This window comes from Bombina bombina, chromosome 5 (assembly GCF_027579735.1).
Source record: "Bombina bombina isolate aBomBom1 chromosome 5, aBomBom1.pri, whole genome shotgun sequence".
NCBI classification, from domain to species: Eukaryota; Metazoa; Chordata; class Amphibia; order Anura; family Bombinatoridae; genus Bombina; species Bombina bombina.
In genome coordinates, this window is record NC_069503.1 from 1052409969 (window position 1) to 1052436013 (window position 26045).

At 39.1% G+C, this 26045-nt stretch overlaps 1 protein-coding gene across 1 annotated transcript in view; it reads left to right on the forward strand.

Moving 5' to 3' along the window:
- DEPTOR (DEP domain containing MTOR interacting protein) overlaps positions 1 to 26045 on the forward strand; it is a 293215-nt gene that overhangs the window by 265098 nt on the left and 2072 nt on the right.

Here is a 26045-nt window from a genome sequence, read left to right on the forward strand (position 1 = left end):
ATCTTACTTTATTGGATTCAAACTATTAGAAGAACCTAGTTTTAAATGTTAAAAGAACAAACTAACATATGTCAAAAATGCAGCATTTCGCACCTGACTGGCTGTCCCTAACATCAGTCATTTGTAATACTATAGCAGGATTGGACAGGGGATGATGGACAGCTGACTGGTAAGAACCCCTGTAAAGCATTACAAACAAAGGAGTTTACTAAGCAAACCCCTTACCCCCCATTCCTGCACCTTTTTTTTTTGGCGCCAAATGCCATGATGATTGCACAAATCGGTTTCGTCAAGCAATCATTCGTTTTTCATCTGTTTTGTTCATAAATGTATTTGGATGTTTGTATACTAAACGACTCAACGAATCAGCAAGCCCAAATGCGCACCTCTAGTTTACAGTGTGAGAAAGCGTTGACATAGGAACCTGTACTGTTGATTTCAAATGTATATCTCGTCAAACCAGAAAACAGTTCTTTTAAAATATTAAATGTGTCAATATATTCATTAAGCAAACTTGCCCAGTATGCCCATCATGCTCATATACAATGGCATTCATATTGTTTAGAATTCATCAGGATGGATTCATTTGAAACAGATCAGTTCTAAAGAACTGTAACAAAACTTCAAAAGGTGTGAAAGGGCCATTGTATATCCCAGTTTCATTTGGATTCCCAGTTTCAATCCTAATAAGTACTTACAAATCAAAAACATGTTTTTGGGAATGTTTCTATTGAAAACTTGTTTGCAGCTGTGGTCTTTTAGTGGCTGAATCCATTTAGGATTGTGATCACCTAAAAAAATATACTTCCCATATTGGCTGAAATTAAGTTATCGGAAGCCGATATCAGAATAATTGTGATCAATCCCACTGTGTTTTATCACCACAAATGGGAATAAAAACATAGTTAAAGTCAGCTGCAAGGCAACAATACACTGATGATCTTCCCCACTAGACATGTAGGCCTCCATTACATATGCAGCGTCGCCCGCAAAATCCTCCGCCACCATATTTTACGCGATTTTGGTATTACATATACGGCGTAGCATACAAGTTACGCGCATATATTTCACCCTTCGGACATATTTTTTTTACCCATAGACTAACATAGAACAGCCGCGCAATTTGGTATCCAATATAAAGCGTAAGGACTTACGTGCGCAGAATTCAGAAAATCTACTCCATTCTTATCTCGTCACATATTGCAGACGCAGCAACCCTTGCACTGACTTAAAAAGCAACGTAACTCCCTGAAGGCCTAACAAACGCATGCGCAATCACATACATATCAGCCGCAAATCTCAAACAGTTAAACCTCTTCTAAGCATTTATTATTTCTGCCCCTGCAAGTGTGTCAAACCAATCACAAACAGCACAACCTCTCACCTGCAGCCTTAAAACACCTGGCAATGCACACCCTCATTAGCTACCATCTTTACATACTGCGGATTTCCACTGCATGTAAGTGAAACTAATACATCCCACCCCACTTCCCTTAACCACCCTAATTACTGAAAATGTTTCATTTGTTTAATTCATGTTTAGGTCACTATGATTTATTGACTAACATTAATAAGACTGAAAATGGATATTTATACCTTATGTTCACACCTTCTGTAAATACATTATTATATTTATATATATATATATATATATATATATATATATATATATATATATATATATATATATACACATGTGTCAATTTATATTGGATGTGAGAAAACTTGATTTACATCTTAGAAGTGAATATTACTATATGTACCCTTCATACACAACTATGTGATGTGGTTTATAGAACATAAATATGTCATAAACATGATAATATTACCTTTTTTTGCCATTTCCACACAGGTCTTATTATATGTTTTAACAATATTAGTGTACTAAAACACACCTCACATGGATGTGGATGACAATTATATTGTAAATAACAGAGGACAAGATTTATGGTGAACTATAAGAATATTTATTTATTTTCTGGCTTCTTGGATGAGGGAGCTGAGGTGGCTGTAGTGGATTGCCTTGTTCTCCTGGTTTGAGAAGATTCTGATGTTTCTGCTGGTGTGCTGGCGACAGATGATAGGCTGGAGGCAGTGTCCTGCTGGTGTGTAAAGTGCTCAACCAACACACCCAAGAGTTGATTTTGTTCTCGCCATCTATTGTCCATCTGCATCTGCATATCAGACAGAATTTGCATCATCTGTGACTGGTTTTGAACACTTCCACTTAATGATGCTGCCATGTCCCTCTGCAGCTCTATGCTATGTTTGTGTAACCTCTCTTGGCTCCTGAAGAACCTCTCTTGGCTCCTGAAGAACCTCTCTTGGCTCCTGTGGAACCTCTCTTGGCCTCTTTGTCTGCTCTCGGAGCTTGTTATGAGCCTCCTCTGGAGTGCAATGTATTCCTCACCCAGGGGAGAATACAATGCATCCACAGGCTCTTGAGCAGCAGGGCTTCTAGTTGCTTGAGGTGCAGGTTCAGCTGCATCTGCTGGTTCTGGTGGGACAGGTTCAGCTGCATCTGCTGGTTCTGGTGGGACAGGTTCAGCTGCATCTGCTGGTTCTGGTGGGACAGGTTCAGCTGCATCTGCTGGTTCTGGTGGGACAGGTTCAGCTGCATCTGCTGGTGCTTGAGTACTTTCAGCTATATTTTCATCTGCAGATGGTGGAGCTCTCCCAAGTGATGAGGATGGTGGAACTCGCCCAAGTGATGAGGATGGTGGAGCTCTCAGGGTTGATTGATAGTCCCACTGATGACCAGTGTGTGACCACTCAGCCTGTCCAGTTGGCACTTCTTGTGACATAGTCTGTGGGTAAAAGCCATGACTGCCCTGAGATTGTGTTGGGGGGGGGGGTAAATACATGGACCCTTTGTGGCTGTCTTGGCTCCCCCTCAAAGCCAAAAGAACAATATTCCTCTGGCCAGGAATCTTGCCAGGGGTCATATGGCAATAGTGGTGGCATCACTCCCGGGTCCTCAACTGAAGCCATCCAACCCTGCTCATGCCTGGGAGCATACTGTTCATGTGGTTGCCTGAAGACTGGTGGTGGTGGCTGCATGCCTGTGACTGGTGGTGGTGGTGGTGGTGGCGGCATGCCTGTTTGTATCCTCATGACATGAGGTTCTGTGGAGGAGTCAAATGATGAGAGGGATTAGTACAGTCAGATATATGTCCATGTGGGCATACAATGTACATTGATACATGCTAGGGCCTATACTGATTCTCATGTCAAACTCTATAACATGCATGTGCACATTGTGATTTGTGCTATGAGGGATTTTAATATGTGCAGTATACAGGTATGTGTTTCGTACAATAGTTATATGTACATGTCAACGATGGAAAAAATGTGTTCTTTAAGTAACACTATGGTCACACAATTTACTTTAGCCTGATGTAGGCACAGAACCTGCTTTCTTGAGCTAAAAGTATTGTGATGGCTATAGTGTCCATTTACTGAAAACTCTACATGTGGCTTGTGGCCTGTGTTACTCTGAGACATGTTAGTACTGCACTATTCCACCTCATATCATGAATTGCATTGTGTTAAGTAGCATTAATGTCAAATATAATTGCAGATGTTTTTGTTAGTAGGCCAAATACCATGCTCCTCATTGTGTACATGAATGTGTGATATTAAAGGATGTTATATCTCAAATACATATAATACTGGTGTGTGGGATGTTACTCACCAGCATGATGTGCTGTGGTTGCAGCCCCTGAGTCACGAGCCCCTGGAAGTCCACAGACTGCTGTGATACTCAGGGACCTGCGTATCATCTCTTGCCAGGTGTTATATTCTATGTCCAGGGATGGACCACCGCCTGTTCCCCTCTGGTGCATAGCTGCCTGCCCCATCTTTTCTTTCACCCGCCTCTTGCAGTCATTCCACCGCTTTTTAAGGCCCTCAACAGTCCTCCTCTGTGGGGCCACACTGTTGACAGGATCCTCTACCGCCAACCATGACGTTTTTCGCCTTTTGGCACTGCCTTTGCCCTTCTCCTGCCCAAAGAGGGCACTGTAATTGTCCATGATGGCCTGGACTAGGGCAACATTTTCATCAAATGAGAAGTTGGGACATCTCAGCCTCTCATCCTCAATGGACACCTGACTTGCTCCCTGTGATGTCCCTGGTGTGGGTTCCTCCCTATCCTCTCCCTTCTCCCCCCTTCTGTCCCCATGTGCACCCTCTGTCCCTCTCCTAGATGTGTCTGGTCTCTGGGGCTCTCGGGCATCTCCCCTCCCATCATCCCTTCTAGCTCTCCCTCTCCCCACTCCACTTACTCCCTGACAGGGACCCCACTGCTCCTCCTGTCCTCTACATTACTCCTCTCCCCTCCTACCCTCCGCCCTACCTCTCCCTGCCATCGTCACACTAAATCACACTACACACACTCACACTCACTCCCAGTTCAATCACACACAATCACAACCAAACACTCTGCCTATCACACTGTAAAATTCAAATAAAATGTGTGAGGTGTTAGAAAAAAAAGTGTGGTGTATTTGTATATGTATGTATGCAAAATGTGCGCAATATGTAAAAATATGTGTGTGTACAAGCTTAATCAAACAACAATGCGACCTAACTAACTCCTCTGTTTGCGCCTCTCTCTCTACTCTGACTAATCCTCCACTCCACTGTAGTGTGCTGTAGCTCAACGAACCATCCAAACACACTGAAGAAAATGGTGGCTGCGCATGGGTTTGTATATGAATTTTGAATAGCGTAATTACGTGTCGCATTTTTATATGAACTCGCGGTTCATTTCTATGAGCGTTAGCCTAATTTGCATAAAACTACTCTTTATTGAGACTTTCCGTGGACAAAATACTGGTGTAAGTTACTTGCGACGACTAAAATGTGTATTTGCGCACATTTCGGAGGATTGCCAGTTTGTCCTACTTACGCCAGATAAGCATCTAACGGCGCAGTATATGTAATACCCCGATGTGCGAGGTGAAATTACGGATGGCGCAGGTTCCCACGCTTTCACCGAAACCAGGGCCGTATATTTGATCGCGCCTGTAATGCCTTGCCAGTGCAGGATGGACTTTAGCTATGCATTTAACTCCTTTGTGAGAGTTTTGGAGCTACCATTAATCTGATTTAAAATGAAGTTTACAGTCTGGGGCAGTGCAGTTTTCCAGAACAATCATATCTTGGGTTTAAACTATTTTTGACATAAAAGTTGCATCAGTTGTGCTGAAATCTGGCTTTTCAGCTGCTGTTCAGGCATGTGCATTGTAGGCCAGTGTCTACATTATGATCTTATCTTATTTTTGAGACATTAAATTCATGGCCTTGCAAAATAAATAAATAAAAAATAAAACATAAAACTGTTCTATAAACAGCTGCTGTTAATTCTGTTTTTGGTTCAGTCGGAGTACAAGTGTAGTGTTTAAATTCCATGTTTAATCCCACACAATTCAGAATAGAAACCTGTATCTCAAATTATGAGCAGGGGAAAAAAAGAAGATTTTCAGCACATCTTTTAAAAAGCATTGTGCAATTTTATTGATTGGAACAGGGTGATACTATATGTTAGAATATATATAACTCACACAAACAATCTGGTTAAGTATAGTTCAATAGTTTGCATTTTATATATATTTATTTATTTATATATATATATATATTTATATATATATATATATATATACACATATATATACACGTTTCACACAAAAACCTGCTCAAAAATGACATGAGGAACATGAAGGTGCCCATAAACCACAAGAAAGTAATTGAAAAAACCAAGGTATTGACAGGAGTAGATTTATAACTAGCAAACCAATCAGACCCCTACCTGGTTGCACACCAACTGTAATGTATTTTGTAACCCCTGGTCAATGTTTCAAGTTGTTAGTTATTTTGTAGTCACTTTGCACTTTATTGCAAATTATACAGAACATGATTCAAGGGATAGGAAAGTCAGAATTAAACTTGCATGATTCAAATAGAGCATTTAATTGTAAGATACTTTGAAATTCACTTCTGTTTCAAATGTGCTTTGTTCCCTTGGTATCCCTTGTTGAAAAAGAATCCTACTTTAGTGGGAGCTAGCTGCTGATTGGTGCCTGCTCACATTTGTCTCTTGTGATTGGCTGACTAGATGTGTTCAGCTAGCTGCCGGTAGTGCAATGCTGTTCCTTTAGCAATGGATAACAAGAGAATTAAGCACATTTGATAAAATAAGTAAATTGTAAAGTTGTTTGAAACTGTATGTTCTATCTGAATCATGAAAACATTTTTGGGAGTTTCCTGAAGCTTTAAAAGTAACATTTCAAACCAGAAAAAAATAGTAGATAAAAGTTAAGCTAATTGAAATTTTGATTTAGCAGAGGACTGTGACTAAATTTATTTAGACAATGGGGCATATGTATCAAGCTCCGAATGGAGCTTGATGCCCCGTGTTTCTGGTGAGCCTGCAGGCTCGCCAGAAACAGAAGTTATGAAGCAGCGGTCACAAAGACCGCTGCTCCATAACCTGTCCGCCTGCTCTGAGCAGGTGGACACACATCGTCGGAAATCAACCCGATCTAGTACGATCAGGTTGATTGACACCCCCCTGCTGGCGGCCCATTAGCCGCGAGTCTGCAGGGGGCGGCGTTGCACCAGCAGCTCTTGTGAGCTGCTGGTGTAATGCTGAATACAGCGAGCGTATTGCTCGCCGTATTCAGCGAGGTCTGGCGGACCTGATCCGCACTGTCGGATCAGGTCCGCCAGACCTTGATAACTAGAGGCCAATGTATGCATGACACCTACCCCTGTCCAAGCTAAAACCCAGTGGTCCAAAAAATGTGATACTATAAAAAAATAAAAAATACAAATCACCAAAAACCATCTTATATGGATTTTCACAAAATTGCATTTGTTTTCACACTCACCCACTTTTCTGATTATAAGGATACCTATAATTTGTAGGAATCTGAGAGAAGCGAGGTTATAGGAGGTGATCATTATTACTGTGTTCAAAACCTGGCAGCTATAAGGACTTTGTTCAAATGAAGGGTCTTTTGGTATAGTAGTTTTCTGGTGAAGGGAATAGTAAGGACCTCTTTACAACGGGAAGAAGGCCAAAACAGGACAGATGCTTTAAAATATGCTATTTCTCAATTTTGTATGCAGGGCCATGTTGTGTATCATGGACGTGTTTGAGCAATTGGTGAGCATGTCTAAGTCCATGGGCAGGATTAATATAGGGGAAATCATGCACTTCAGGACATAAGGTTATCTCAGTGGGACAGTGCTCAGAATTTGGGACAGTTGGGAGGTCTTTGTATATTTTTGTTCCATATTCTCAGGCCCCTAACAACTTTCCTGTGCACAACCAGGGACATGCTAAGTTGAGAGTTAGGAGTCCCTGGCACACCTAAAAAGAGTGGTGTGAACCTAGCTGGAGCCTGGGTTCTGCTTTTTAGAAGCTGTTTTCCGGGGTGTGCTATATGTGACAGAGTTTACTGCAGATGAGGGTACCAAGTTTAGTGCACAAGGTTATCATGCTTCATATTAAAATAACTCGGCCTGTGTAACCTGGATACAGCAATTTGTATCGGTGATGTCCGAAATGACCTGGTGGTAGAATTGGCACAAAGATTTGCAGAGGAAGTGTTAAAAGTCCCATAATTACGTAATTTTTCCATTTGTCCAAAAAAATGAACGTATCTAATTATTAGTGCGATGATTAGGAAACAATGTAGAAATTAAATGCAATGTAGAAAAGCCGGATTTCCCCGTCACCTCTCAGCCAAATAGGGAAAATAGTGTTCTACTGGCGGGCTGCCTTAGCAATGGTAAATCCTAGCGTTTAACGCTAGGATTTACCATCACTTTAAGTATGGGGAAAATTTGTTAACAAAACACAGATATTTGTCTCGTTTTCACAACACGAATATCCGAATGTATGAAGCACAAAATTTAAAGAAAACAAAGGAATATTGACGAATTTTTCAGTATTCATTACTTTCCTTTAAATAGTTTAAATACTTACCTTTAGCGCACTGAATAGCTGCGTTTACCTGCTCCTTTTCTTCACAGAGCCCTGACCGGGCTAATAGGAGGCTTAGCACAGTGGCAACCAGGGTCTGCACTAAAGTAGTCTGCACTAGCAGGGGGTGTCAATCATCCCGATCGTATTGGATCGGGTTGATTTCCGGCGATGTCTGTCCACCTCCTCAGAGAAGGCGGACAGGTTATGGAGCAGCGGTCTTTAGACCGCTGTTTCATAACTTGTGTTTCTGGCGAGCCTTCATAAGGAGCTTCATAAATAGGCCCCTACACCTCCTATTAGTGCGGCGTGGCTCTTTAAAGAAGAGGAGCAGGTTAGCGCAGTAAGTATAAAGCTAAAGGTGAACTTTTTCAATGACTAATCCGGCTTCCTCCAATCACAGCATGGCCTCAGGCAATGACTACTCTGGGGGGAAAGCCGTGATTGGAGGAAGCCGGATTAGTCATTGCTGACGTTTGAAGAGTGGATTTCCAGGAGAGGGAAGCTGCTCTGGCTGTGAAAAGAAAAAAAAAAGGTAAGTTTTTAATCAAAACAGCTGCTTTGTAAATTTTGATGAATGAAAGTGCCCCTGTTTTTAATAGTATTTTTAAAAAACAGGCTTTCATTCAAGTTTACCTTCACTTTAAGCACTCTATGGCAGTAGAATCTGCAAATATGTTTAAAATTGGTATAAACATAGTTGCAAACACTGCTGCCAGATTGCTAACGACATGTGCACTCTCCTGAGTTAACCTAAGATTACTTTTTAACAAAGGATACCAAGAGAACTACTCAAAATTGATAACAGAATTCAATTAGAAAATTGTATTCTATCCAATCTATTTTGTTTAATTTTACTTTACTGTCCCTTTCAAATAACAAAACAGAAAGGCAAATGCTTTACATGCGTTTACAGATCCTGCAAACTTGTTTCCAAAGTGTTGCAGATGTATTTATTGTTTTTCTGTGTTTCTATTAGTTCATGTTAGATTTGGGGATATCATGTATTTATGTGAACGTCAGGAATGACAAATGCTGATTGGCTAGCAAAGAAAGGTGAAATGACTCTCACTAAATTTTAAATGTGATTCTGCTTGAACAACAACACCCCTCAGCAACATAATGAGCATCTATGAATCTAGCTAACTGATTGGTCAGATCTGAGCACAAGCTCATTACCAACTGGCCACTGCAGAGGAGACCAGGAACATGAATTCCACCAGGCTTCTCAAGTAGTACTGCTCTTGATTTGCAAAACTTTACTTTTGTATACATACATTTTACAACGCAGTGCTTAATTGTTAATGTATGGTATGTATGTATATTTAAATATATATTTAAATATATATATATATATATATATATATATATATATATATATATATATATATATATAACAGATCTAGGGATAATATATTATTAGAGCTGCAATGTTTTAAATGTTCTGTAATATAAGCACACATTTGAAGTTGTTCATGAAGCAGAAGGAATTATTTGAAATGACAGTATACTCAAGATTAAACTTTCATAATTCTGATAGAGCATGTTGTTTCAACAACTTTCCAAATTATTTTTTATCAAATCTGCTTTGTTCTCTTGGTATCCTTTGTTGAAGAGCATACATAGGTATGGTTAGAAGCAGCAATTCGCTACTGGGAATTAACTGCTGATTGGTAGCTGCACATATATGTCTCTTGTCATTGGCTTACCTTATGTGTTCAGCTAGCTCCCAGCAGTGCATTGCTGCTATTTCAACAAAGGATACCAAGCAAATTAAGCAAAATAGGTAATCAAAGAAAAGTGGTTGTTTAACATTTGCATGCTTTAACTTAAAGGGACAGTACACTGTAAAATAATTTTTTATGAATGTATTTTCAATGACTTGTTATACCAGCTGCAGAGTATAACATTTATGAGAAATTGCATTTTCAGGTTTATTTGTGTATATGAAGTAGCTGGTTTGGTGCTTTTAAACCACAGTCTATTACAATTGGTTGAGCTTCAGGTAATATCAGATATAATTATGTTATCACTTTGTGTACACACACTTGCTTCCTTATCTTATATTTGTCTAGAAAACCAAACCTCAAAACTTAGAGAGAACAATGGAAAATTATCATTTTATTACTTAACTATCATGCCCCCCACTGAGAGTGTAATCTCTTCTGCTGGCTGTGTTTACTTAGGCTATTCAATAGAATATACTCCAGTATAGAAACTTTCAGTATAGGTTTGGATACCACAGGCTAAATCAGCTATTTCAAATGCCAAAATAGGGGTAAAGGAGCTACTTGTAAACAATTTAAAACACTCCAGTAGGTAAAATGAATCATTGGGAACAATTTAAAGGGGAGAAAATGTTTGGGATGTTTGGGTGAACTGTCCCTTTAATTGTTAAAGTTTTATTTTTTACTTTACTGTTGCTTTGAGTTTTAATAAATTTATGTTTTGTGCTAGTACTCACACAAACACAGTTGTTAGCTGCATTTTTATTTATGTCTATTTGCAAATTATATCTCTGTAATTTCATTGCAGCTGACAGCTCAAGCATTATTACTTGCAAAACCTTTACTCTTGACTACACTTTGCCAAAAGTAAAACAGAAACAGCTTTTATTGATAAATGTTTAAGTACATTAGACATCCCTGAACAATAGAAAATTATGTAAATATCTTCTATTTTTATCTAGATAGGTGCATGTCTAATTCTGCAATATAATGCTTGCTCCAAAATGCCCAATGTGAAGTATAATGTTTGCTCCAAAATGCCCAATGTGAAGTATAATGCTTGCTCCAAAATGCCTAATCCACAATATAATGTTTGCACCAAAATCCCTAATACTGAAGTATAATGCTTGCTCCAAAATGCCTAATCTGCAATATGTTTGCTCCAAAATGCCCAATCTACGATATAATGCTTGCTCCAAAATGCCTAATACTGAAGTATAATGCTTGCTCCAAAATGCCTAATCTGCAATATGTTTGCTCCAAAATGCCCAATCTGCGATATAATGCTTGCTCCAAAATGTCTAATACGGAAGTATAATGCTTGCTCCAAAATGCCTAATCTGCAATATGTTTGCTCCAAAATGCCCAATCTGCGATATAATGCTTGATCCAAAATGCCTAATACTGAAGAATAATGCTTGCTCCAAAATGCCTAATCTGCAATATAATGCTTGCTCCAAAATGCCCAATGTGAAGTATAATGCTTGCTCCAAAATGCCCAATCAGCAATATAATGCTTGCTCCAAAATGCCTAATCTGCAATATAATGCTTGCTCCAAAATGCCTAATCTGCAATATAATGCTTGCTCCAAAATGCCCAATCTGCGATATAATGCTTGCTCCAAAATGCCCAATCTGCAATATAATGTTTGTTCCAAAATGCCTAATGCTAAACTATATTGCTTGCTACAAAATGTCTAATACTAAAGTTTAATGCTTGCTACAAAATGTCTAATACTAAAATATACTGCTTGCTACTAAATGTCTAATACCAAAATATAATGCTTGATACAAACAGGCCCATTTATCAAAGGTCTTGCGGACCTGATCCGACACTGCGGATCAGGTCCGCAAGACCTCGCTAAATGCGGAGAGCAATACGCTCTCCGCATTTAACATTGCACCAGCAGCTCACAAGAGCTGCTGGTGCAACGCCGCCCCCTGCTGACTCGCGGCCAATCGGCCGCCAGCAGGGAGCTGTCAATCAACCCGATCGTATTCGATCGGGTTGATGTCTGGCGATTCCTGTCCGCCTGTTCAGAGCAGGCGGACAGGGTTATGGAGCAGCGGTCTTTTGACCGCTGCTTCATAAGTTGTGTTTCTGGCGAGTCTGAAGACTCGCCAGAAACACGGCCCTTCAAGCTCCATACGGAGCTTGATAAATGGGCCTGCAAATGTCTAATACTGACGTATAATGCTTGGTAAAAAGTGATTTGTAGTCAACCTTAAAGGGACAGTCTACACCTATAACAACCTTAGCCCATAGCTATGATCTCTAGCTGACAAGTTTAAAGGACCAGTCAACAAATTAGATTTGCATAATCAACAAATGCAAGATAACAAGACAATGCAATAGCACTTAGTCTGAACATCAAATGAGTAGTAGATTTTTTTATAACAAATTTCAAAGTTATGTATATTTCCACTCCCCTTGTACCATGTGATAGCAATCAGCCAATCACAGATGCATATACGTATAGTCTGTGAATTCTTGCACATGCTCAGTAGGATCTGGTGACTCAGAAATTGTAAATATAAAAGACTGTGCACATTTTTTTTAATGGAAGTAAATTGGAAAGTTGTTTAAAATTATATGCTGTATCTGAATCATGAAAATTTAATTTAACCTGAGTGTCCCTTTAATGAACCCCTGCATCCGTTTTTTTGGTTGGTCACTCACCAACATTTTCGTAAAAGAAATTTATATTTTATTCTTCAAATATGGCCGCCAAACTCCTCCCAATAGCTTCTCCTCCTACCTTATTGAGCGGTTCTCTTTCTCTCTAACATTTGTGCAAGTAGCACCCAGTGACATAATAGGAATCAAATACGCATGCGCAACTTCGTACAACTCGAAACCGGAAGTCTCTGAGTTATTGGAGTAAACCCAAAAACGCTCCCTTTTATTTGCGGTTCCTCTGTTTCAGCAAAATTAATAAACATATTTTTAATAAATATACATTTTTAAAATATTAAAACATTTAACTTTGTGTAAAGAATATCGATAGTGATATTATAACTTCGAAGTATGTAGTTAACTTGTACAGTGGGGCAAAAAAGTATTTAGTCAGCCACCAATTGTGCAAGTTCTCCCACTTAAGAAGATGAGAGAGGCCTGTAATTTTCATCATAGATATACCTCAACTATGAGAGACAAAATGTGGAAACAAATCCAGACAATCACATTGTCTGGATTTGATTTGGAAAGAATTTATTTGCATATTATGGTGGAAAATAAGTATTTGGTCACCTACAAACAAGCAAGATTTCTGGCTCTCACAGACCTGTATTTTCTTCTTTAAGAGGCTCCTCTGTCCTCCACTCATTACCTGTATTAATGGCACCTGTTTGAACTTGTTATCAGTATAAAAGACACCTGTCCACAACCTCAAACAGTCACACTCCAAACTCCACTATGGTGAAGACCAAAGAGCTGTCGAAGGACACCAGAAACAAAATTCTAGACCTGCACCAAGCTGGAAAGACTGAATCTGCAATAGGCAAGCAGCTTGGTGTGAAGAAATCAGCTGTGGGAGCAATAATTAGAAAATGGAAGACATACAAGACCACTGATAATCTCCCTCGATCTGGGGCTCCATGCAAGATCTCACCCCGTGGGGTCAAAATGATCACAAGAACGGTGAGCAAACATCTGAGAACCACATGGGGGGAACTAGTGAATGACCTGTAGAGAGCTGGGACCAACGTAACAAAGGCTACCATCAGTAACATACTACGCCGCCAGGGACTCAGAGTGCCAGACGTGTCCCCCTGCTTAAGCCAGTACATGTCCAGGCCCGTCTGAAGTATGCTAGAGAGCATTTGGATGATCCAGAAGCAGATTGGGAGAATGTCATATGGTCAGATGAAACCAAAGTAGAACTGTTTGGTAGAAACACAACTCCTCATGTTTGGAGGAGAAAGAATGCTGAGTTGCAACCAAAGAACACCATACCTACTGTGAAGCATGGGGTGGCAACATCATGCTTTGGGGCTGTTTCTATGCAAAGGGAACAGGACGACTGATCCTTGTACATGAATAAATGGGGCCATGTATCGTGAGATTTTGAGTGCTAACCTCCTTCCATCAGCAAGGGCATTGAAGTTGAAACGTGGCTGGGTCTTTCAGCATGACAATGATCCCAAACACACCGTCCGGGCAATGAAGGAGTGGCCTTACGAAGCATTTCAAGGTCCTGGAGTGGCCTAGCCAGTCTCCAGATCTCAACCCCATAGAAAACCTTTGGAGGGAGTTGAAAGTCTGTGCGCCCAGCGACAGCCCCAAAACATCACTGCTCTAGAGGAGATCTGCATGCAGGAATGGGCCAACATACCAGCAACAGTGTGTGACAACCTTGTGAAGACTTACAGAAAACGTTTGACCTCTGTCGTTGCCAACAAAGGATATATAACAAAATATTGAGATGAACTTTTGATATTGACCAAATACTTATTTTCCACCATAAATTCTTTCCAAATCAGACAATGTGATTGTCTGGATTTGTTTCCACATTTTGTCTCTCATAGTTGAGGTATACATATGATGAAAATTACAGGCCTCTCTCATCTTCTTAAGTGGGAGAACTTGCACAATTGGTGGCTGACTAAATACTTTTTTGCCCCACTGTATATAAGCCTATGATATACATGTCCACTTTGTAATTAGAATTTTTAACATAATGGACTGTTAGAATCATTGCAGACATATAGGTGAATACACCTTCATGGGCACAATATCATCTATTGGAGACACACTAAAATTGAAAAAGCAGAAGTTTGATCAAAATTAATTTTAGTTTGTTGGTAACGACATTAGGATGAAATGTTCTACAAATATATTTCATAATTATGTCGAAATAAATAAATGATTAAAAATTAATAGATTGTCAAAATACTTACATCACAAATTATGTGTCCTTCTGATATTTTAATGCGGCAGAAACATAGAGCAATATTTTTGTTCTAGATAGTTTGTTCCCAGTGACGTTGCGCAAGCGCGAAGCAATGAAAGCGCGAGACAGTATTTTAATCAGTGATCCATTTTCGATTGGACCATTGAAAATAAGAGAGTTGGTGATGTATAGGGTAGGCAGAGCTGAGCGGCCATTTCAAATCGTTGGAATATAACTTTTCAGTGCGAATGACTCTCGATGTGTAGATGACTCGATACGGTTGCAGAGGTGAGTAATGCAAATCAGAAAAGAATCTAACGGATGGACTAAGGTTGTTATAGGTGTAGACTGTCCCTTTAACATTTTTCAAGATGGCCAACATAATTTATAATTCATGTTTAGAACCATAAGTGAATAGAAACTGGCAGGCTTAATAGAACACAAGACTCTTTTTTGTTTGTTTTTGTGAGAGCAAATTATTGGAAACAATACCCACAATAAGCATGTGATCAACTCAAAAGTTTTTATTAGCAAGCTTTATAAAGGGGGTCATTGTCATCCTAGCCTAGCTTTATTTGTGTAATTTATTTTTTTTGTTAAATTCCAGTAGATTTCTGCTATATTTGTGCTTCAGTAGTCAAGCAGCAATCTTTTTATGCATTTTATCGACTTAGGCTCATAACAAACTTACATTTACAATTTTTTGCATAAGTACAAATATAAAGTTGTCTTATGGTTTGGAACAGCTGTATGCCACAATATTGATAGTGAAACCAGTGGAACAAACAGTTCTTTACTATTTTAGGAAGAGTATAATTTTCTAAATGTTCCACCAAAATATATATCATGACTCTATATATTTACAGCACTGAATATGTTTTCGTTATGGAAAAAGTATATATTGTAGCAACAGACAGATCTTGTCTGCGCTTTCATGGCATTCCGTCAGATCATCACATGATGCAGTTTGTTCCTGTTATAACTTACAAATGAAGAGAGTCCTTGATCATTTTTTGAAGTCAGTGATTTTCCACTAGTTTATGATCCAAACCTGAAGGCTCTCAGGCAGTCTGAAAATGTGACACATACTTAAGACTTTACTGTGTAAAAGTTAAACAGTTACTTGTTCTTATCTATATCACTGTCAAAAATAACAGAGTACTAAATTGTAACATAACATTTATGTATAGTCAATGCATAATTCATAAACACCTAGATTACGAGTTTTGCGCTATAGAGGGTGCGAAACGAACGCAACAAAAGTAGTTGCGCTATTTCACCCTCCATAGCGCTGCCATTACAAGTTTTGGAAAAGCCGCCTTGTGTGTGAGATATGGTTGCGTTAAGCTCCATACCGCACAAAATCCAAGCGCTGCTTTGACTTGCTCGTGCAAGCTTTCCCCATAGACATCAATGGGGAGAAAGTGTTAGAAAAAAAACTAACACCTACGATCGCGGAATGAAAAGCTCCGTAACGCAACACCATTGATGTCTATGGGGGAAAAAAGTTACGTTTAAACCTAACACCCTAACATAAACCCCACATCTAAACACCCCAAATCGCCCCCCCCCCCGACATCGCCGACACCTATCTTTAAATTAAAATTACAAGATCCCTATCTTAAAATAAATAAAAACTTACCTAGGAAATTAAAAAAAACTAAGTTTAAACTATAAATTAAACTAACATTACTATTATACTAAAAAATAAAATAACTATCAATTAAATAAATTAATTTATTGAAACAAACCTAACACTACTAAAAAAAAAAAATCTACAGTTACAAAAAATAAAAAATACTAAATTACAAAAAATAACAAACAAAATTATCCAAAATAAAAACAATTACACCTAATCTAATAGCCCTATAAAAATAAAAAAAGCCCCCACAAAAATAAAAAAAAAACCCTAGCCTACAATAAACTACCAATAGCCCTTAAAAGGGCCTTTTGTGAGCATTGCCTTAAAGAAATCAGCTCTTTTCCCTGGAAAAAATACAAAGACAGTAAAACCCACCACCCAACCAACCCAAACCTAACTTTAAAAAACACCAAAGCTACCCATTGCCCTGAAAAGGGCATTTTTATGGGCAGCTCTTTTTCTTGCCCTGAAAAGGACATTTAGCTCTTTTAAGAAAAGCCCAAACCCTAATCTAAAAAAAAACAGACCCAAAAAAAGGTTAAAAGAATCTTAACACTAACCCCCGAGGATCCACTTACAGTTTCTGAAGTCCAGACATCCACATGGCGAGAAGTCTTCATCCAGGTGGCAAGGTCTTCATCCATTTAGACGGCATCTTCTATCTTCATCCAGGCAGCATCTTCTATCTTCATCCTGGCGGCGTCTTCTATCTTCACCCCGGCGCGGAGTGGGTCCATCCTTGAAGACATCTGGTGCGGAGCGTCCTCTTCATACGGCCGCCGCCATACACTGAATCTTCAATGCAAGGGAGCCTTTTCAAAATCCAGACGGCGTCTTCTATCTTCATCCTGACGGCACCTTCTATCTTCATCCCGGCAGCACGGAGCAGGTCCATCCTGAAGACATCCGGCATGGAGCATCCGCTTCGTACGGTTACCACCGTACACTGAATCTTCAATGCAAGGGAGCTGTTTCAAAATGGCGTCCCTTGCATTCCTATTGGCTGATCCTATCTTCACCCCGGCGCGGAGTGGGTCCATCCTTGAAGACATCTGGTGCGGAGCGTCCTCTTCATACGGCCGCCGCCATACACTGAATCTTCAATGCAAGGGAGCCTTTTCAAAATGGCACCCCTTGCATTCCTATTGGCTGATTTGATTTTTTAAATTCAAATCAGCTAATAGGATGAGAGCTACTGAAATCCTGATTTGAATAGCCAATAGAATTTTAGTAGCTCTCATCCTATTGGCTGATTTGAACAGCCAAAAGGATTTCAGTAGCTCTCATCCTATTGGCTGATTTGAATTTAAAAAATCAAATCAGCCAATAGGAATGCAAGGGGTGCCATTTTGAAAAGGCTCCCTTGCATTGAAGATTCAGTGTATGGCGGCGACCGTATAAAGAGGACGCTCCGCACCAGATGTCTTCAAGGATGGACCCACTCCGCGCCGGAGTGAAGATAGGATCAGCCAATAGGAATGCAAGGGACGCCATTTTGAAACAGCTCCCTTGCATTGAAGATTCAGTGTACGGTGGTAACCGTACGAAGCGGATGCTCCATGCCGGATGTCTTCAGGATGGACCTGCTCCGTGCTGCCGGGATGAAGATAGAAGGTGCCGTCAGGATGAAGATAGAAGACGCCGTCTGGATGAGGACTTCTCACCGCCTGGATGTCCGGACTTCAGAAACTGTTAGTGGATCGTTGGGGGTTAGTGTTAGGTTTTTTAAACTTTTTTTGGGGTGGGTTTTACTGTTGGGGGGGTCTTTGTATTTTCAGGGAAAAGAGCTGATTTCTTTATGTCCTACAAAAGGCCCTTTTAAGGGCTATTGGTAGTTTTTGTAGGCTAGGGTTTTTTTTTATTTTGTGGGGGCTTTTTATTTTTATAGGGCTATTAGATTAGGTGTAATTGTTTTTATTTTGGATAATTTTGTTTGTTATTTTTCGTAGTATTTTTTAATTTTTTTTAATTTAGTATTTTAAATTTTTGGTAACTGTAGATTTAATTTTTCTTAGTAGTGTTAGTTTTTTTATAGTTTAAACTTAGTTTTTTTAATTTCCCAGGTAAGTTTTTATTTACTTTAAGATAGGGATCTTGTAATTTTAATATAAAGTTAGGGGGTTGTTAGGTTTAGGAGTTAATAGTTTAATTTAGTTTTTTGCGATGTGGGAGGCTGGTGGTTTAGTGGTTAATAGGTTTATTTAGTGGCAGTGATGTGGGAGGCCAGAGGTTTAGGGGTTAATAACTTTATTTAGTGGCGGTGATGTCGGGGAGCAGCGGAATAGGGGTTAATATTTTTATTATAGTGTCAGCGATGTTGGGGTGTGGGGGAATATCGGTTATCTAAAAGATACAAGTGATTTTTTGGAAAAACTGAATAACATAGATTTTGTAGGGGATAAATGTATTATTTATACCCTTGATGTATGTAGCTTATACACATCAATTAAACATGTGGGTGGTACAACACCTGTACAGGCATTATTAATAAGTGAAGGTTTTTATGATTAGGATTAAATCAACTTCCTTATAGAACTTCTTGACATTATTCGGTATCAGAATACTTTCTATCAACAAAGAGAGGGCACTGCCATGGGCTCCAATGTCGCCCCTACATATGCCAATATATTTATGGGCAGCTGTGAGGAGCATTTTGTGTATCCTCGCAAGCTGTTCATACGCTATGCGCCACCTGGTGGAGGTACAAAGACAATATTTTTGGCATGTGGAGGGGTGACATTGAGAGCCTATTATCATTTGTAGATGATTTGAATAGATCAGTTTTGGGACTAAAATTCACGTTGACGGCCAGTGAAGTTTCTGTTAATTTTCTAGATACTTTAGTTTACAAAGAAAGAGGTTTTATTAAAACTGACCTCTATACTAAACCAACAGACAGGAATAGCCTACTCATTCTCCAAATGTCTTCAAAGCTTTACCAAAAAGTCAGTTTTTACAGGTTAAGAAGATAGCGACCCTAAATTAGGCCATGAAAGACTGGAAGAGATGGGTAATAAATTTAAGAGAAGGGTTTATCTCAACTATCTAAATGACAAACAGAAAAAAAGAGGTCATGCTCAAAAAGGCAACTGATCAGAGAAGGGACAATAAGGAAGATAGGTTGATTTTTATAAGTAAATATAACCATATGAGCAATAAAATTAACCATATACTCAGAAGACACTGGTATATTCTAAAGGATCTATTCTCAATCCGCTGGTGAGAACATTTGACAATCCCCCTATGTCAGCGTACAAACGCAATAAAAACATTAAAGACTATTTGGTCCGAGCAGATATAGGTAGTGATAAAATAAATATTCAGAAGACTATAGGTCCAGGACAGACAGGTTGTTATCCATGCCTAAATTGCAGCAATTGCAATCCTATGGTAAAAGGTGAATTTTTTTTCACCATCCTACACAAGGTACAAAATATAGGATCAAACAATATTTAACATGTAGGTCCAAATTTATAATATATCTCATTAAATGTCTGTGTGGTTTTTATTACATTGGTGAGTCCTGTAGGGAAGCTAGAGAGCGGATTACACAACACAAATCGAATATAAGATGTCAAAATAAGGATGGCTCTGTCTCGTCAGTTTATAGAAGCTGGCCACAACATCAGCCAATTACGCTTCCAGATTATAGAGAGAGTAGATATCCCTAGGAGGGGTGGTGATTGTGATAGAGAATTTCTCCTTAAAGGGACAGTAAACCTTCAAACATAAAATAAACTATTTAATCAAACATATATTAAAATAATTTTTTCTAATTTTATGTTGTTATGTTTTTTAAAGTTTTAATCTAATAAACTCAATATAAAAGTTCCCAAATTTGCACTGCCTCCATTTACCTAATTATGCAAAGCCATTCACGGATGACTCTACATATAGCCCTCGGGAGCGCGCACCTCCATATTTAATCCAATGATTCCTTTCTTTTAGCAAGGCTGACAGTAGGAGTAGTATTTGTCTCTGTATCTATCATAGTCACGTGATCGCTACTGTCGGCGCGCGAGTGAGTAGTGTTTAGCAAGTGCACATTCTTTTTTGCACGCTTCACAGTACAGAGACATGCGTGTATGTTTTATTACCAGTGCACATGTGGCCGGGATTGCGCATTGCTGCTTAGCATATTCACTTAGCTAATTTGAATAAGCAATCTCATTGGTCAATTGCTTAGAGCCATTTCAGTGACTGTCTGCCGGGGCTGTCTGCTAATGAGAGATAGCAGCATGAAGCGGTTTATTCAAAACAGAAAAAGTATGGTAATTTATATGTAATGCTCTTTATTTACACACGCAATGTACTATCTATGTACTTTGGTAACAGAATATTAGTTGTTAAAATACACAGTTTTATGACCCTTTAAGGTCAGGGAAATGTTTTGGATCAATAAGTTACAAACTCTGAAACCAAAGGGCCTCAACAAGGACTTTGATTGGTCACTCTTCAGATAAATAAATACTCTAACTGTATGTAATATATACTGATTATGATGCCTGTACAGATTTATAATTGATATAGAGGTACCTATGATATTAGCACGAACCACATGTATTAACATACTATTGCATATATATTCGTGGTATTTACATTTTTTGTACCTGCATTGCTGCATACATGATTGTTGCTATTCTCTAACTATTTTGTTACTAGGACTGTTTCTGGATTCTGCTTTACTATTTTGATTATTTTTGATTATTGCAAATGTAGCTTCTCATTTTTTAATTATATGCATAGGGACTATATGTATATGTTTTTTTAATTGTGCATTTTTGTAATTTTGTCAATATACACTTTACACAGTGCTTGTTTAAGATGTGAAATATCATCTTTAAATGTTATAAAAATTGTCAGCACTAGATGGCGCTGTTTCATAATCAATGTGTAGTTGATGTGCACCTGCGTAATTGATTCACACCAGTGTACGTGTTATAAAAGTAGTCTCTCTGTATATTCAGGTAGACATGACTAAGGACCCAATGTAGGTCTGAAACGTTGGTTGCTTTTTTTTGTGGACCATGGCACAATAAAGGTCTTTTTATATAAAATTGCCAAGGCTGGAGCACCCTTTCTTTTGGAGTATCATTCCCACCTTTGCAGTCCCCACCTCCTGTTTCTCACCTCTCTTCCCATTTAGATTGCAATTTCCCACAATAACAGGGCTCCCCATTCCCCCTGTATTTATTTGTTAAATTTTGTCTGGTGTCTCATATTGTATTGTCCTTTATCTTTGTTACCCATGGCTCTTTATAAATAAAGAATAATAATAATAAATATATATATATATATATATATATATATATATATATATATATATATATAATGTATTCAGTGCTCTCTTTGGGTTATTTTAAACAACATATAAATAAAAAAATCCCCCCCCCCGAATTTTACTTTCTAGAGCCACCCCTGTTTTAAAAAAAATCTACCATGCATATAAAAAACACTATTTTAAATTACGTTAAAATATTTATGTGTGATAAAAAGATTTAGTTAAAACTGTTTAAATTGATTTTGCAATTAAAAGCAAGGACATGTTTGTACTTAACTCATCCCTGGGGGCAGATTGTTCACTGGCTCGGACAACCCCTCAGTTCTATTGGTAAATGTGACCTTGTAATCATAAAATCAGATTTATGCTCTTGGCCTAGGAATATCCATTTTCAAAAGACAGAAAAACAAAAACAAATAAATTTTTAAAATGTCAGTTCATTTAAGAAATACTGGTAATTGTTAACAAAGTTTAATCAAAATGAAAGAAATCAATAAGATTGGTGAAAGGATACACACTCACTCATCACATGGGTACAGTTTGTATCATAAACACAAAGCTATGGCCATAATAGAACAGAGCATTCAACTGTTTTGGCCAGCTGGTCACATGACTGTTTTCCTTTGCTTAGTCAAAGTCTCCTTACACCATGTTGCATATGAAATTGCTTGTTTGCTTTGCCTGAAAAAGAATAAAACTAGGATTACTTTTTATAGCTTGGTTTTATAACTATATTTACAGTATTTAGTCACAAATACATGCTAATGAGCACTGACAATATTAAAGCAAAAATTTTGTTTGCTAGAAATAACTAATGTACCATGGGCACATTATGGGGTATATTTATCAATATGCGAGCGGACATGATACAAAGTAGCGTATCCTGTCCGCCGCACATTGATAAATGCTGATAGCATACGCTGTCTGTATTTATCATTCACCCATCAGTTCTTGTGAACTGCTGGTGCAATGCCGCCCCCTGCAGATTCGTGGCCAATCAGCCGCTAGCAGGGGGTGTCAATCAGAGCAGGCGGACAAGTTATGGAGCAGCAGTCTTTAGATCGCTGCTTCATAACATCTGTTTCCGGCGAGCCCCCATACAGAACTTGATAAATATGCCCCTATAACTGTTGTAAAATGTATTACATATATAATCAAAGTCTCACCTACAGTATGTTTGTGGGTTAGTGAGCAAGTGAGCTCACTCAATGTGGGGCATTTTTATTGCCCCACATTTAACATCAGTTCACCTTCCCAATACAGCAAAATGTATGATTTTATAATTATATTGTACAATTAAAATTTACAATTGAAAATCAGAAAAAGACAAATGTTATTATATTTGTCACAAAGAATTACCTTGCAATGTATGCAGAAAATCAGTATGTACAAAGTATATAACCATACAAACATTAAACTCATACCTAGAGGGGTGAGTTAACCCATTTTGAAAATATATGCATGTTCCTATCCCTGCCCAAAATCACTCAGCATAGCAAAAAATATTAAATAATTAAACAAAAAATAAATAAAATAATTGTTGTACCAAAAGTCATCCTATATAGAATTTAACAAAATATCACCCATGTTTACATACTCCCAGTTCTCTCATTTATTTTGATTCTTACATTTTTTTATTAGTTCATACAAACATCATTCTATGAGCCCTAACATCAACAGTACAAAAACTAAGGCAAGCGGTTACTGCCAGGATATCAGTGTTACTATGGAGACCACTTCATAAGGACAGTAAACCTCTTATCTAAATCATGAAACCTCACTTTTTCAAATGTAGGGTATTACAATATATTATTATGGTGAGGGGGTTCTTAAAAAGAACCCAATAAATAGAACCAATGCTAAGAGGTATTTGTCATTGTTGTAACAGTCAGCTGGTAGTAGGCAGATTCAGGAGAATTTATATAATAAGACCAGGCCAGAGTAAAGTTCAGAAGTGAACTAGACAAGCAGGTGCAGTTGACAGAAGATGGTCTAGAAGTGACAAATATAGAAATTGGTAATAGCCTGCTAGAACACAGAAAACAGCAGGACAGGCTTGGCCAGTATGTAAAACACAGGCATAAGTGGCCAGCTGAACCTGTTCAGTAGTGGACAGGAGAACACAGGCAGTAGTGAGTAGCTGAACCCTTCAAGTAGTATCCAGCAGTTGAACCTGTGTAGTAGTGTCTAACAGAACACAGGCAGTAGTGAGTAGCTGAACCCTTAAAGTAGTATCCAGCAGCTGAACCTGTGTAGTAGTGTCTAACAGAACACAGGCAGTAGTAAGTAGCTGAACCCTTAAAGTAGTATCCAGCAGCTGAACCTGTGTAGTAGTGTCTAACAGAACACAGGCAGTAGTAAGTAGCTGAACCCTTAAAGTAGTATCCAGCAGCTGAACCTGTGTAGTAGTGTCTAACAGAACACAGGCAGTAGTAAGTAGCTGAACCCTTAAAGTAGTATCCAGCAGCTGAACCTGTGTAGTAGTGTCTAACAGAACACAGGCAGTAGTAAGTAGCTGAACCCTTAAAGTAGTATCCAGCAGCTGAACCTGTGTAGTAGTGTCTAACAGAGCGCAGGCAGTAGTGAGTAGCTGAACCCTTAAAGTAGTATCCAGCAGCCAAACCTGTGAAGGAGTGTCTAACAGAACACAGGCAGTAGTAAGTAGCTGAACCCTTAAAGTAGTATCCAGCAGCTGAACCTGTGTAGTAGTGTCTAACAGAACACAGGCAGTAGTGAGTAGCTGAACCCTTAAAGTAGTATCCAGCAGCCAAAAATGTGAAGGAGTGTCTAACAGAACACAGGCAGTAGTGAGCAGCTGAACCCTTAAAGTAGCATCCAGCAGCTGAACCTGTGTAGTAGTGTTTAACAGAACACAGGCAGTAGTGAGCAGCTGAACCCTTAAAGTAGTATCCAGCAGTCGAACCTGTGTAGTAGTGTCTAACAGAACACAGACAGTAGTGAGTAGCTGAACCCTTAAAGTAGTATCCAGCAGCTGAACCTGTGTAGTAGTGTCTAATAGAACACAGGCAGTAGTGAGTAGCTGAACCCTTAAAGTAGTATCCAGCAGCTGAACCTGTGTAGTAGTGTCTAACAGAACACAGGCAGTAGTAAGTAGCTGAACCCTTAAAGTAGTATCCAGCAGCTGAACCTGTGTAGTAGTGTCTAACAGAACACAGGCAGTAGTAAGTAACTGAACCCTTAAAGTAGTATCCAGCAGCTGAACCTGTGTAGTAGTGTCTAACAGAGCGCAGGCAGTAGTGAGTAGCTGAACCCTTAAAGTAGTATCCAGCAGCCAAACCTGTGAAGGAGTGTCTAACAGAACACAGGCAGTAGTAAGTAGCTGAACCCTTAAAGTAGTATCCAGCAGCTGAACCTGTGTAGTAGTGTCTAACAGAACACAGGCAGTAGTGAGTAGCTGAACCCTTAAAGTAGTATCCAGCAGCCAAAAATGTGAAGGAGTGTCTAACAGAACACAGGCAGTAGTGAGCAGCTGAACCCTTAAAGTAGCATCCAGCAGCTGAACCTGTGTAGTAGTGTTTAACAGAACACAGGCAGTAGTGAGCAGCTGAACCCTTAAAGTAGTATCCAGCAGTCGAACCTGTGTAGTAGTGTCTAACAGAACACAGACAGTAGTGAGTAGCTGAACCCTTAAAGTAGTATCCAGCAGCTGAACCTGTGTAGTAGTGTCTAATAGAACACAGGCAGTAGTGAGTAGCTGAACCCTTAAAGTAGTATCCAGCAGCTGAACCTGTGTAGTAGTGTCTAACAGAACACAGGCAGTAGTGAGCAGCTGAACCCTTAAAGTAGTATCCAGCAGCTGAACCTGTGTAGTAGTGTTTAACAGAACACAGGCAGTAGTGAGCAGCTGAACCCTTAAAGTAGTATCCAGCAGTCAAACCTGTGTAGTAGTGTCTAACAGAACACAGTCAGTAGTGAGCAGCTGAACCCTTAAAGTAGTATCCAGCAGCTGAACCTGTGTAGTAATGTCTAACAGAACATAGACAGTAGTGAGTAGCTGTGAACCCTTAAAGTAGTATCCAGCAGCTGAACCTGTGTAGTAGTGTCTAATAGAACACAGGCAGTAGTGAGTAGCTGAACCCTTAAAGTAGTATCCAGCAGCTGAACCTGTGTAGTAGTGTCTAACAGAACACAGGCAGTAGTGAGCAGCTGAACCCTTAAAGTAGTATCCAGCAGCTGAACCTGTGTAGTAATGTCTAACAGAACATAGACAGTAGTGAGTAGCTGTGAACCCTTAAAGTAGTATCCAGCAGCTGAACCTGTGTAGTAGTGTCTAACAGAACACAGGAAGTAGTGAGTAGCTGAACCCTTAAAGTAGTATCAAGCAGCTGAACCTGTGTAGTAGTGTTTAACAGAACACAGGCAGTAGTGAGCATCGGAACCCTTAAAGTAGTATCCAGCAGTCGAACCTGTGTAGTAGTGTCTAACAGAACACAGGCAGTAGTGAGCAGCTGAACCCTTAAAGTAGTATCCAGCAGCTGAACCTGTGTAG